The sequence below is a fragment of the Sinocyclocheilus anshuiensis genome, unplaced genomic scaffold (genome assembly GCF_001515605.1).
Source record: "Sinocyclocheilus anshuiensis isolate Anshui unplaced genomic scaffold, SAMN03320099.WGS_v1.1 scaffold1447, whole genome shotgun sequence".
Classification (NCBI taxonomy): Eukaryota; Metazoa; Chordata; class Actinopteri; order Cypriniformes; family Cyprinidae; genus Sinocyclocheilus; species Sinocyclocheilus anshuiensis.
The window spans coordinates 340,306-354,068 of record NW_015536547.1 but is presented as its reverse complement, the minus strand read 5'-3'; the positions used below and the strand labels follow the sequence as shown (position 1 = coordinate 354,068).

General features: G+C 39.5%; 2 non-coding genes across 2 annotated transcripts; both read right to left on the bottom strand.

Annotated features, from left to right (window-relative positions):
• Positions 1–7,406: 7,406 nt before the first annotated feature.
• Positions 7,407–7,480, bottom strand: trnan-guu (transfer RNA asparagine (anticodon GUU)). The gene has a single exon. It is a non-coding gene; the product is annotated as a tRNA-Asn (tRNA).
• A 156-nt stretch (positions 7,481–7,636) lies between these two features.
• trnak-cuu (transfer RNA lysine (anticodon CUU)) lies at positions 7,637–7,709 on the bottom strand. Its single transcript has one exon. It is a non-coding gene; the product is annotated as a tRNA-Lys (tRNA).
• Positions 7,710–13,763: the final 6,054 nt, after the last annotated feature.

Sequence of the window (13,763 nt, the reverse complement as noted above, 5' to 3'; positions counted from 1 at the left end):
CAGTCGGAGTTATATTAAAAATTGTCTTTGATCTTTCAAGCTGTTTAATGGCACTCAGCGAGTGTTGCATGCATCAGTCCAAAAGAAGCTAAATAAAAAGTGCCCATCCATAAAAATAAACAAAAAAAGTGTCTCACACGGCTCCGGGGGGTGAACAAAGGCCTCCTGTAGCGAATCGATGCGTTTTTGTAAGAAAAATATCCATATTCAAAACTTAATCACTTTAATGTAGCTTGCGCCAACAGTTGTAGCAGCTCCGGGAGGATGATGTATGAGTTCAGTGCTGCGCATGCGCCGGTGAGTCTCATGAAAGCAACGTTTGTTAACAGGATCAAAGGAAGCAAAGTTTCCTTACTTTAGCAAAGGAAAACCAGTCTCCTCTTGGCTTATATCGAAATCCTCCGACATTCTTCTTTACAAATCCTCGTTTTGTACTTCTAATTAGTGACCGTTGTTTTGTTTTGATCTCTCCGCTGCGCTTCCGCGTTCGTCACTTCTGAGCGGCGCATGCGCAAAGCTGACCTCCATACGTCATCCGCTCGGAGCTGCTTCTGTGTACAACAGTGAGGGCAAGCTAGATTAAAGTGATTATTACGTTTTGAATATGGATATTTTTCTTACAAAAACGCATCGATTCGCTACAGGAGGCCTTTGTTCACCCCCCGGAGCCGTGTGAGACATTTTTTTTTATGGATGGGTGCTTTTTATTTAACTTCTTTTGGACTGAAGCAATGCAACACCCACTGAGTGGCATTAAATAGCTTGAAAGATCAAAGACAATTTTTAATATAACTCCGACTGGATTCGTCTGAATGAAGAAAGTCATATACACCTAGGATGACTTGAGGGTGGGTAATTTATGGGCTAATTTTCATTTTTTGGTGAATTAACCCTTTAAGTCTTGTGGTCAGAAAGCCTTTTATTGGGTCGTGGTTGGAACAGAACAATGATCCAAAAGGACCATCAAAAGCAACACAAAAATGTGTCACTGAGCTCAAAACGAAGGTTCTGCCATGGTCATCCCAGTTCCCTGACCTGAACCCTATAGAAAACTGGACAGGAGCTGGGAATCTGAAGGCTCTGAAGTGATTCTGGATGAAGGAATGGTCTCTGATCTCTTGTCAAGTGTTCTCCAAATTCATCAGGCATTATATGAGAGACTCATAGCTGTTAAATTGGCAAAAGGAGGTTGATTCTTTGTTCATATCTACCAAGGGTGCCAATAATTTTGATATATAAAAACTGGAAACACAATGTTAATCTGAAGTTAAACCTGCCTCCTGGTAGTTTTAATTTAAGACTCAATTTAGTCCTGAAGTAGCTGTAGACTTCCTCCAGGAAATTAGCCTATTCAATTCTGGACTAGACCAAATCGACGACTATTGAGAACCATGACAGAGAAAGCAGATTTCATTTAATCTGGTTTAAAGTGCCATTTTAGCCTAGGACTAGGCTTAATTTTTTTCCGGGAACCCGACCCAATAAGAGTCAGTGTTTTTACCAATGGACCCTTTTCACAAGACTTTGATGATGCATTTAATCATCAGCATCGTAAACCCTCCAAAGTTTTTCATATTTGTGTGTGTTTTTTTATTATGTACATTTAAACACTATTCTTTGTATTATAATACCTTTGCATCAAATTACAAAAAAAAAACAGTTTACGCTAATGCACGGGTGTTTCTAATGCAGCGTCTTATGGGAGAGACGGTAAATTTGACATCGTTCTCTTCTGACTGCCGTTATCAGTCTCTCTCAATTTTTTTCCTTTTATTGAAAGTCATGAAAACACTATCGTGGAGTTTTCTTTTGCTATTTGAGCAAATGGGAATGCAAAAAATATATTTGTGGTACTCTCCCATTCACTGCTCTTCAAGTTAACCCAACTATGATGACTTCCGCTGCTGAGAAACCCGGAAATGTGAAAAAGATCCATAATAGAAAATATGGAATGTGGAAAGTTCATTTCAGTCAAAAAAAAAAAAAGGTATTTAATGTGTAAAAGAGTTATCTTTGAAGAATTACTATAAGTTATGAAACCCTGTTTTAAACATAGTTTTTGCTTTTTGTCTGTGCTTTTATCCATTACGATTTCCAAATATTAGGGCCAGTGTCCCTGGAGACTCCATTTTCTACCTACTACAGGGTGTCCACGGGGTCTTAAAAAGTATTAATAGTTGATAAATCATTTTTGGGAAAATTAAGGCCCTTAAAAGGTATTAAAAAGTCTTAATCGCGATTTTATGAGGTATTAAATTTTGTTCAAGCTTTGTCCAAAGAGTTTGACTCCAAAAAGTATGCATGAATATATTTATTTTCCTCCCCATGACTATTAAAAAACAACGGCGTGCTCGGTCTGCGAGATCGGTTCGGGGCACGTACGGGTGATGTCACGTATTTTGCGACAGACACTGTTAGGTGATGTGATGCCCTCCACATGTCACAGACGCCGAAATGGGGAAATGTAAGTTTGCGGACTCCAGGTTGGAGAAGCAGGAGTTTAAACAATGGCTGAAGCCTGTCGCTGAAAACAACCGTGAGGCCTACTGTACATATTGTAAAAAGGTTTATCACATAAAAACGTATATCACATAAAGGGAATGTTAACATAATTACAATACATACATGGGTCCTTGAAACCCTTGAAAGTTTGTGAATCTGAAAAAAAATATATAAAATTCAAGGCCCTGGAAAGTTTTTGAAAATAAACATACATAGATACAGGTCCTTGAAAATGCTTAAATTTAAGTTTTCTGGGAAAAAAATCCATATTATTCCCTCCGGTCCGCTAATGTGTTATTTTGCCAACACTTCGTGTCCTATGCATACTAGCTTGCTTGATTTACGTTAGTTACGCGCATTTCCCGCGTGAGGTACTTTGTGTTGTACGTTGCCATTACGTTCATGCGCGCACGAAACTACTACGATGGTACCTCAACTTTTCAAAGACACACCGTGAAAAATTGCAAAAATAGACTGAAACCACTGAAACGTGATGCCTGGAAAATGCAAGTTTCAAGATATTTGGCTCACCAAAGAAGATTACAAAGAATTGCTTGCCAGAGATGAAAACTGTAACAATGTATCTTACAAGGTAACACGATGTAACATTGCCCTCACTTGAAATGTGTCCCCACATTAACAGGGTGGCCACGGGTCCTTAAAAAGTCTTAAATTCAGACTGTAACAATGTATCTTACAAGGTAACACGATGTAACCTTGCCCTCACTTGAAATGTGTCCCCACATTAACAGGGTGGGCACGGGTCCTTAAAAAGTCTTAAATTCAGATTCGATGGGTCTTAAATATTTTCGGTCCCAATTCCGCAAAAATGTCTCCAGTCTGACGGACACAGTGACTGTTTACAATCATTGGACAGACAGATTTTCCCCCCACTGTAGTTACTGCATGCTACAGCTAGCTGACCAGCCTCCTAGCTAGTTTAAAATGGGTTAATGCAAGTTTACTGAAAAATGGCTCTACAATTTTACTTGTCCGACCGGAAAAATAGCCTGATTAAATCTTAAAATTAAAAATAACCAGTGAAGCATTGAAACGCAAGAATGATTCTTCTGATTTTATTACATTCAGCGTAAACAGCTGTAACGGGGCTAACAAGACGTGAGACGTGCGGATCCATATGCAAGCTTTATTCAGCAGAGAGGCCCTCGTTAGTTTACCCTGCCTTAGCCTAGTCTTGCCTTGTCTGTTTTCTCGGTTTCTGATCCTTGCCTGGTTTCCTGGATTTATCCCCTTAGTCTCGCCCTTTTGATTCTGTTCGCCGTTCGTCGACCTTCGCTAGCCCTAGGATTATTCTTGTGTCTTGCCCGCCATATACCTGTTTGCCATTTGTTCGACCCTGCCTGTTATGACCACGTCTCTTAAATAAAAGCTTGCAGATGGATCCACACGTCTCACGTCTCGTCAGCCCCGTTACAACAGCGATTGATAATGGATAGTGTACTTCTGGTATCGAGTTTAGGCTCACGCTGCCTGTTTCTTTGTAAGAGACATTTAAGGAGAAATCAAATCAAATGAGTGTATGAAATGAACAAAAGACCTGAATGGCACATATAATAAAACTCACAGAAGAAACATACTGAGGTAAAAATTCAGAATGTTGAGTTTTTAATTTATAACATGCTGTAGTTAAGCAACATACCATGACAAGGGAGCTAATTGCAGAATATTCTCACGATCACAAATATTACATTGATTTTAGTTAAATAAACAAGTAGTTAAGTAGTCACGTAATTGGGTTACTTACATTTTAGACACAATATTGACCGTTTTGTTCTGTTTCACCAACTAAAATAGTTCTAAACAAAGATCACAGCAGAAATAGTCTATTGCGCAATCTCCAAGCAGGCAGCGGTGTTTTGTTGCTGAATGATTCAGTGAACGGTTGAATGAATGAGTCACTAGACCAGGGGTCTCCAACCTTATTTCATTCGGGAGCTACTTTTTAAAAATGAAAGCAGCTGAGAGCTACCCATATTATACAATACTTAAATCTCTTAATTCATTTATCAATCTAAACTGTTACACACGGCATTGTTAAAATGTGCTGGAAATATTTAAAAAGTACTGATACACTGAAATAATTTTACCAAGTTTTATGACAAAAGCCAACAAATAAAATTAGCAGCACTATGCACTTTTTGTTTGCATAAACAGTGAAATAAAAAAATAAAAAAATGGCCGGATTTTAAACTAACAAAAAATATTCATAGCATGTGTAACGGTGCCCTAGCATAAATAAACTCTATTAAGGAAAATATTCGGGCGCCAGTCAAGTTAACCATGACAAAATTTAAATTAACTCAGGATAGCAAACTAAAACACCACCTGTTACAACATTAAATCACATAGACAGTCAAAAAAATAATACTGTTCAAAGGGAAGATTTATTCCACTATTGTCCATGGCATAAGAAAAAAGAAAAATACAAGTTTGAACAATAAGAAACAAACAAACAAAAAACAAAACAAAAAAACGGAGGGGGAAAAAAAACACCAGTTCAAATTAAGTTTCGGTTTGAGGGCCACGTAGGAATTGCGTCACACTAGTGTACGTTTCCAACACAGCAGATTCACGTCCACAATCATTTATAAATTGTCCATAGAGGAAAAAGAAAAAAGACCCCATGATATCAACTCCCAGCATTTGGTTTGGGTGAGTGGTAGTGGTTTGCTGCAATTTTCCAGCAGGTTTTTGATTGTCATATTTTATTATTTGACATTTCACACAGGTTTTCACACAACGTATTCACTGCCACACTCTCCCTGCCTTGAAGAAAACAACCCATGGTTGTTTAAAAGAAAGCATGGATTAGAATCCTAAAAATTCTTCCTCCTCATCAGAGGCTTCTTGAAACAGGTCAAAGAGGTTTTGTTTTTCCTGGGACTCCAATTCTTCGGCTGTTGGAAAACACATTTTTAAATTACAGACATGTGCTGTCCGGACATCTTCTCCCGTGTCTTCCAGGGCTATTTCATAGTTCAGAGGACCCAGCTGCTTCAGAATACGGTAAGGTCCCTTCCACTTCGGTGCTAGTTTTGCACTAAAATTATCTTGTGCACTAGACTGTGGGAAGTTACGTACCCATACACGATCCTTGCTCTTGAATGTTAAATCTCTTCTCTTTTTGTTGTAATTTCTCAGTTGTCTCAATTTTGCTTTCTTACTGTTTTCTTTGGCTTGGGTTTGTAAGTGATGAAGATGATGGACCACATTGTAGGAAGCAGTGTCTGGAGTCAGATTGAGGCCATGAAGCACCTTATCCATTGGACCTTGGAGTTTTCTGCCTAGCTGGAGTTCTGCTGGAGATAGTCCAGTGGTCTCTTGGATGGCTGAATTTATGGCGAAACGGAACTTGGGTAAGAACTGGTCCCACTTCTTGTGATTTTCATCCACAAAGGCTGGCATCATGTTTTTGAGGGTCCGATTTACTCTTTCAGTCATGTTGGTTTGCGGATGGTATGCTGTAGTCAGTTTGGGAGTAATTCGCCAATTCTCACACAGTTCTTTGAACACCGCTGAGACAAACTGAACACCCCTGTCTGAGAGGAGAAAATCTGGAACACCCCATCGAGTCAGGACTTATTTTCTGAAGATAGAGGCAATATTTTGGGCAGTGGATTTACGCATGGGGAACAGCTCAACCCAGCGAGAATAATAATCGACAAAAACAAGCATGTACTCATTTTGGTTTGTACTTCTTGGTAGTGGACCCATGATATCAACTCCCAGCATTTGGTTTGGGTGAGTGGTAGTGGTTTGCTGCAATTTTCCAGCAGGTTTTTGATTGTCGTGTTTTATTATTTGACATTTCACACAGGTTTTCACATGACGTTTCACGTTGGACCACATGCCTGGCCAGAATGCTACTTCTTGGAGTCGTTTGTACGTTTTATAGATTCCTCCATGGCCACTAAGAGGACTGGAGTGGTAGTGCTGCAGCAGAGAGGGCCGAAGACTACTGGGTACGTACACTTGGTAGTGCAACTAGTTATTTAACAGGTAAGTTCTCTGATATAATTTGTCCTCAACAACTTCAAATTGGTCTTTCAAACTGTTGTGCTTGATATATAACGAATAGACTCCATAAAATCCCTAATGCACATCCCTATTTCTCATCAATAGATGCAATTAATTTGCCCTTACCTCTGAGATCAGGAAATGTAGTCAATAGACCTGGAATCTCCCCCGGTGTCCGAGTTTGCTCAGCTGAGTTCGAGCTTAATAAGGCTCGAAGGAAGTCCTTCAGTTTCAGAATAATAGGTTACCCCAAAAATAAATTACTCAGAGACTTTTCCTTAATAAAGTTTTAACGCATCACCATTTGTAATGGTTTCGCTTTATTAGTACACAGTAACTCATAAGTAATAAAATGAAAGTAACAGCGAGTGAGTCTTCACCATCGGAGTGCGGCACCGTCTGAAGCTCTCCTTGGCATTTTATAGCCTTGCAGACAATTTGCATTAACATCATCAAAGCCATCCCTGCATTCTTTCCTTATTTGGTAATTTCTTTGCGTACATACACAGACAGGATACATAACCTTTTTCACACTTAGCACAGAGTATCAAAAGTTCAAATGGAAGAATTGGTTATTTTCGTGGCGCTCCTAGAGGGAGTTTTGAGCAGGACCTCCCTGGAACACAGGCCTCCACCACCCGGAACAAAACATGAGCACTCCGTGTACACGCCACAGCAAACTTGAGCCGACACGAACCTTCACTTACCACCCTTTGTCTTCTTTTACCACAAGGCAACTGAAAAAACTGTAAACGCTCAAAAGGTGCTACGAATGCTGCTCCACGCATGCGTTAGCGGACATGTGTCTCGTGTGCTAAATTCTGCGCTTGCGGACACATGGCAGAATGGCAGTGAAAAGCTTCCTTCGTCCCTGGGTGGGCTCGAACCACCAACCTCTCGGTTAACAGCCAAATGCGCTAGCCGATTGCGCCACAGAGACCTGCGGCATAATCTTCTCTGGTTTGCTGTGACAAAAAATCAACGCTGTGCGTGCCACTCAGATTAGACACAACACGTGTCCTGCGTCAGCAAACTGAGGTCAAGAGACTCATTGGAGACCGAGACCCGTTGGGAAGGGCAAGAGAGCCATAAGGTACGCCCAACGTGGGGCTCAAACCCACGACCCTGAGATTAAGAGTCTCATGCTCTACTGACTGAGCTAGCCGGGTGGCTGCAACGGACTGCTCCGGGCTGGTTGCGGTTTTCATAAGTGCCCAGATTTCACGCGCGAAATGGAGCCTCACTCACGCTCAAAAGGTGCTACGAATGCTGCTCCACGCACGCATGATAAGCTTCCTTCATCACTGGGTGGGCTTGAACCACCAACCTTTCGGTTAACAGCCAAACGCACTAGCCAATTGCTGCTTAACCTCCTCTGGTCCCACTATTTTTGATCTGTGACATTAAGTTGCATTCCACTGAAGAAACCAGATGATTGATGAGGTGACTGTGGAGGGATATAGTGTGGACACTTGCCTGGCGGATGCTGTCCTCGGCATCTCCAACACTGAACTGGGATTTTCTCAGCAGGTTGGTTTGATGAGGGTCTGGGTGATGTGGGTGGATGCTTAGGGCCCATTCGACCTTCATATCGAAGCTGTTGTTCATAGTCTTTTTCTAGTTGATGTCTAATGTGACTAATTCCTCTACAGTACTCACCCAGCTACGCAATTGGCTGGCAAGGTAAGGCTTAATGTTCTTAAGTATCATCTTTACAGTTTCACCTTCAGTTAGATCTGCCGTCCATCTTTTACATAAAGCTCTGTAGGAGAATGCAAAGTCTTGTATAGATTCTTTCTCACCCTGGATTTTTGTTCTGACACGTTCAGCCAGTTCATCGTCATAATCTTCAGACAAAAATGCAGAAAGAAATGCAGCCTCAAATTCTCTCCACGTAGATATGCTGGAACGCCTGACTTCCCACCAATCCCGAGCAGTTCCATGAAGGACAGTACGGAATGTGGCTAGGATATCTATATCAGTGAGGGGATGAAGGGCCAAGAAATCCTGACATTCGGTTAAGTACAGTAGGGGGTCTGCATCGTCTGATGGTCTACCAAAAGTGGGAAAAGTTCATTTAATATGATCACTTTTTACTATAGGTGTGGGAAGTGGGGTTGAAGAAGTTGAAGGAATTGCTGGAGTAGACACAGATGGCGGAGTTGAAGAAATGGTGGTGCTGGGAATTCTCATTTCTTAATTCCTTTACACACATAGAAAGTTTGTCAATTTGAGTGTCACGTTGCTATAGTTCTGAAGTAATATGATCTTGGCTTGTTTGAAATGTGTAAGAAGTGGCTTTCATTTCTTGGGTAAGATCATTCACTGTTCTTTCTTGTCTTTTCATGAAGTCAAATACATTTTCCCAGTTCCCTTGTACCTGAGAAGTAAACTTTTGAATTTCTCTTCCAGGAGTTGGTAGAATGTTGGGTAGGTCGTGCTGTGCACTTGAAAGAGATCCTCCTTCGGATGATGTGCATAGTTGCATGTTAGCCACTTGTGGTGCGCCCAGGTGAGAGTTTGCTGGAGAAGGTAGATACATTAAATAACTTCATGAAAATTTGGCAATGAAATAACGCAATCAATTGAGTTTCGGTTTGTTTAATTTGTTAAAGCATGACAATTAAAAATGTTAAATTAAATTAATGTAAGTTAACGCTAACTTAATTGATCCTTTATGAATATAAACATCACTGCGCGCAGGATGATGGGCAAACAGCGTCTTCTGTCCGTCTCAGGCGGAGAGTGGCGCCAAGTGGTCATCGCCCACAATTGACTTTTAAATATTCCCATTTCAAAAGGTAATTTATTTAACAATTTGTGATAAGATAATATTCATTTCATAAAGAATGTAATACTCTGAGAAGCATAAATTAAATAGAAATGTAAATTTTCGCTGCTCTAATTGTCTCCCCACCCAAGCGGCAGTCTCGCGTTTAGCTTGCCCTCCGTCCATTTTCAAGCGCAGTGGGCGCACCTAGCAAACTTACTGAAATCTCACTGAAACAAATGGTGGGAGGGTCTCTGTCGTGATTGGGGGTGAAAGAGGGGGAAATGAAGATGACACAGATATATATTTTATGTATGACCCGGAAGTATTTATTCAGCGATCGGCGGTAAAAGGCAATCTGTACGGAACATCGTTGTGTACGGAACATGGTTAGTCTACGTTATGTTGAATTTTAGGATAAAAGAATAATAGCCTATGATATATACTTAAGTGAATACTCCTCAAATATTTTACCATCTCATATTTTGTGTAACTGCAAAGTTTTGTCAGTAAGCCTTCATTTAAAAAAAAAAAACATCTATTATGATGAGTCAGTCTTGAGTTCTACAAAGGCGGGATGGATAGTCTTAAATTAGGCAAGACTAACAATTTTTCTTACAAGTAGTACTACACAAAGCTTATATAGATAGACAGGCTAGTATTTAAAAATTCGATTGATATAGGCACAAAGTAGCTCATAAGTAGATTGTTTATACCACTACTTAAGTCTGTATCGTCTGCCTGATGCTAACAGTTATCCAGATAATTTTAAAAGTTCCTACAAGACATATTGAAACTTTGCTGTTAGAACTGTTTTGGAAATCAATGAATATACCAACAAATAAATAAATACACTTTGCTTGTTGTTACCATCATTATGGGTGGCAGAATGAATAGTACCCCCTTCCAGGTATGTACAATTTTGTAGGATGCTGTAATTGTGTATTTCCTGTGCAAAAAATAAATATACTATTATTTTTTTTTATTTTTTTTTTCAGGAAGAAAGCGTTATGATCCCCTACACCCTGACTATGTGCAAAGTTTATTCTGTTTCACCCCCAACAGTGATCGTACTCGGGCTGTCAACAAACTGGCAAGATATGTACGATCTCAAGATGTTTTTGAGAAAAGGCTTTCCAACACAAGCAGAGAGATAGCTGCCACAGCTCTTCTGGACCTGCAACAGACTTTTTGCATCAGAGGCAGAGGTGGGTGAAAGACATTTTGGTGTCCGCATCAAAGGAAATTTATATTAATAAATGTGCACAGAACAAACTTGACCATATAAGTTACTTTAAGTACATAGAAAGCACATTGAATGCAAGTAAAGTCTCTACTTTCATGTTTTAAAAAAGGGTTGGGAAAATAAAATGTGGGTGAAATAATGTTCCACTGTCATTCAGTGTAACACTTATATTTATGTAAAATGAAACAACAAACTTATTCTGAGCTGTATTTTTTAAAATGTATTAAAAATGATTGTGTTTTAAATGTTTAAACATTTCTTGCTGACAAATGGGTAACCCAGGATAGTGGCAAAGTTTAAAAATGTACAATTACAAGTGATTAGTTTTTGGGTTAAAAGTAATTAGTCTTTTAATATCTCATAAAATGATTGTTTTTGTAAATATGCCTGACATTTTAGTGGGTGTCTTCTATAAATCATGGTAAAAATGTGTGATTTGGTTTTTTGCTTGGAAAAAAAAAACTTTTTTTTGAAAACAGGACCCATTCTAATGTACTGAAAAAAACAACAATTCAAAGCTGTGTTACACATAGTTTGGTGCTTGAAAACCCTTTTTTGTCTTTGACCCAGGTACAGACTGTTGAGGTCCAAGGCACTGAGGTCCAGACAGAGATGACACACAGTGATGTTACCTCTTTACAAGATCAGTCTAAGTCTTTAAACACTGAATGTCAATCAGTTAGGGATAAAGTTCACAATTTAGAATGCGAGTTAAATCATCGTACCCTTGACCCTTCCCAGTTTGATGACAGCAAAATGAAATATTTCACCGGATTATCCAATTTACAGACATTCATGCTAGTGTTCACTTTTATTTCATCAGTTTTTCCTAATACTGCAAAACAGTCTCTAATGGCTACTCAGGAACTACTTCTTACACTCATGAAGCTGCGCCTCAATCTGTCTGAGGAATTTTTGGGCCAGCTCTTCTGGATTCATCAGTCAGCTGTATCAAGAATTTTTTGACAATGGATAAATGGCAAGCAGGCTTCATCCCCTAATATTGTGGCCAGAAAGAGATGACTTAACACGCAGCTTACCAATGTGTTTTCGGACAATTTTAAGAACTGCGTAAGCATAATTCACTGCTTTGAGGCGTTTATTGAGCATCCTTCAGATCTAAAAGCTCGAGGTCAAACATGGAGCAACTACAAACAACACTAAAGTTTCTTATTCTAATCACCCCACAAGGAAGCACCTCCTTTGTGTCAAAGCCCTGGACATGTCACAGACAAACACGTTTCTGAACACAGTGGGTTACTTGACAAGCTCTTGCCATGGGACTTGGTACTGGCTGACTGGGGTTTCACCGTAGAGGACAGTGTTGGCTTGTTCTGTGCAGAATTGGTAACACCACCATTCACACGAGGGAAGAAACAGCTTAGCCACAAAGACATTTGAATCAGCTCGAGAAATTTCACGTGTGAGAATACATGTTGAAAGAGTAATTGGAATGTTGAGGCAGAAATACACAATTCTGGGCTCAACCCTGTGCTCTGATTGGCAGAATACCTCAAGCGTGTGATGGAAATGTTATGCCCCTCACCATACTGTGATACCCTGTCTGGCCGGAGCGACGAGACAAAAACATTAAAACCCATTATAAACGAGGCATTTGTTGCATCCAGTGGGGACATAATTACGTATTATAATGACATACACTGTCTTTTTATGCGTTGCATTGCATCGCGTTGCATAGACAAAACCATGTCTGCCATTTGTGATCGGAGAAATGACAAACTACAGACGCTACTCTACACTGCTCAAAACTCGCGTTTGAATCGTCAGAGGCAAATTCTTTAAATATAAAAACCGTACTTGCAGGCTGTGAGTCAGAACAGCCGGCATTGTAGTCTACTCCAGTGTTTCCCAACCGGGGTGCCGTGGCACCCTGGGCTGCCATCTTTCGAGAGCAGGGGTGCTGTGTAAAAAATCCTTTTTTAATATTTTTAAATTGCTAAAATGTTCAAAAAAGCATCTATTATATAATATTATTGTGACAAAATTTATTTTGTAGGGTGCCACAAGTTTGTTAAAATTTCCAAAGGGTGCCGTGACTAAAACAAGGTTGGGAAACCACTGGTCTACTCTACCAGGATCAGGAAACAGTCTGAATATTTGGGTTGAACAGACATGTATGGGGGCGTGTTAGAATGAGCCGTTTTAGGAGGGCGTGGTTGACTTAACTTTTATAAAGAATATCTCTTTGGATTTGAGACTTTAGTCTTTGCAACTTTTCAGATCTTCTTTATGCACCAAGAGCTTGTAACACTCCAAAGAGAAAGGAAAAACTGATATCGCATCATATGACCCCTTTAACATGATGTGCTCTCTGTAATCTTTGTTGATACCATGGTGCCTTCAGATTGATGGAGTGAGTGTTAGTTCATATAAAGTGTTATTCAAACAACCCGACATAACTTGATACTAAAAGCATGTTAGGTCTAAAAAGTTGAATCGTGATTGTCATTAATAACAGACAACAGAATAAACTACATTTAGTAAATATTTCTTTTGTAATGATAGGATTACAAATATGATCATATTTCACAGTAATGTAGTATATTTACATTTTTGGCTGACAAGCATTTATAAATAAAAATTAAAAGTGACTGGCACATCCCTGTAGTACTCGGATGAAAACTGTGAATGACATTTGTATGCTTGATAAATAAAAGTGATACTCCGTAAGATAAGGCCTGCTAACATTTTTTTCCAACAGTTTGAACTATTTTAGTTTTTAAACAGTGGTCAAATTGGCATAGTTGTGGTCATCATGCAGGACTGCATTTCGTGTAAACCATTTTGCCAGTAACTCTGGCAACACTGCATACTTGGAAAAACTTTGTTGCCTTCCTAATGTGTGTTCCAAAATTGGCATCTGGGCTTATTCTTTCAATATGTAGGTTCTGAAGGTATCCACACACAAAAGTCACAAAATAGTGATTCTGTAGCGTGAATCTGGCACTGTACTTGAAAGTAATAGTTGTGTTGTCTATTATGTTTCAATGTCACGTCCAAGGATGAGGATCCAACCAAGCAAAAGTCCTTTTCTTTTGAAAGTTCGAAATACTAGAAAATATTTGAGGGAATGGAAGTCATAAAATGGTATGGTGTGATGATTTTAATGCACACAGCTCATTATGGGGGGAGTACAAACACTGATTTTAATAGAAGGATCATTGAAGAAATGCTAGATTGGGAAGG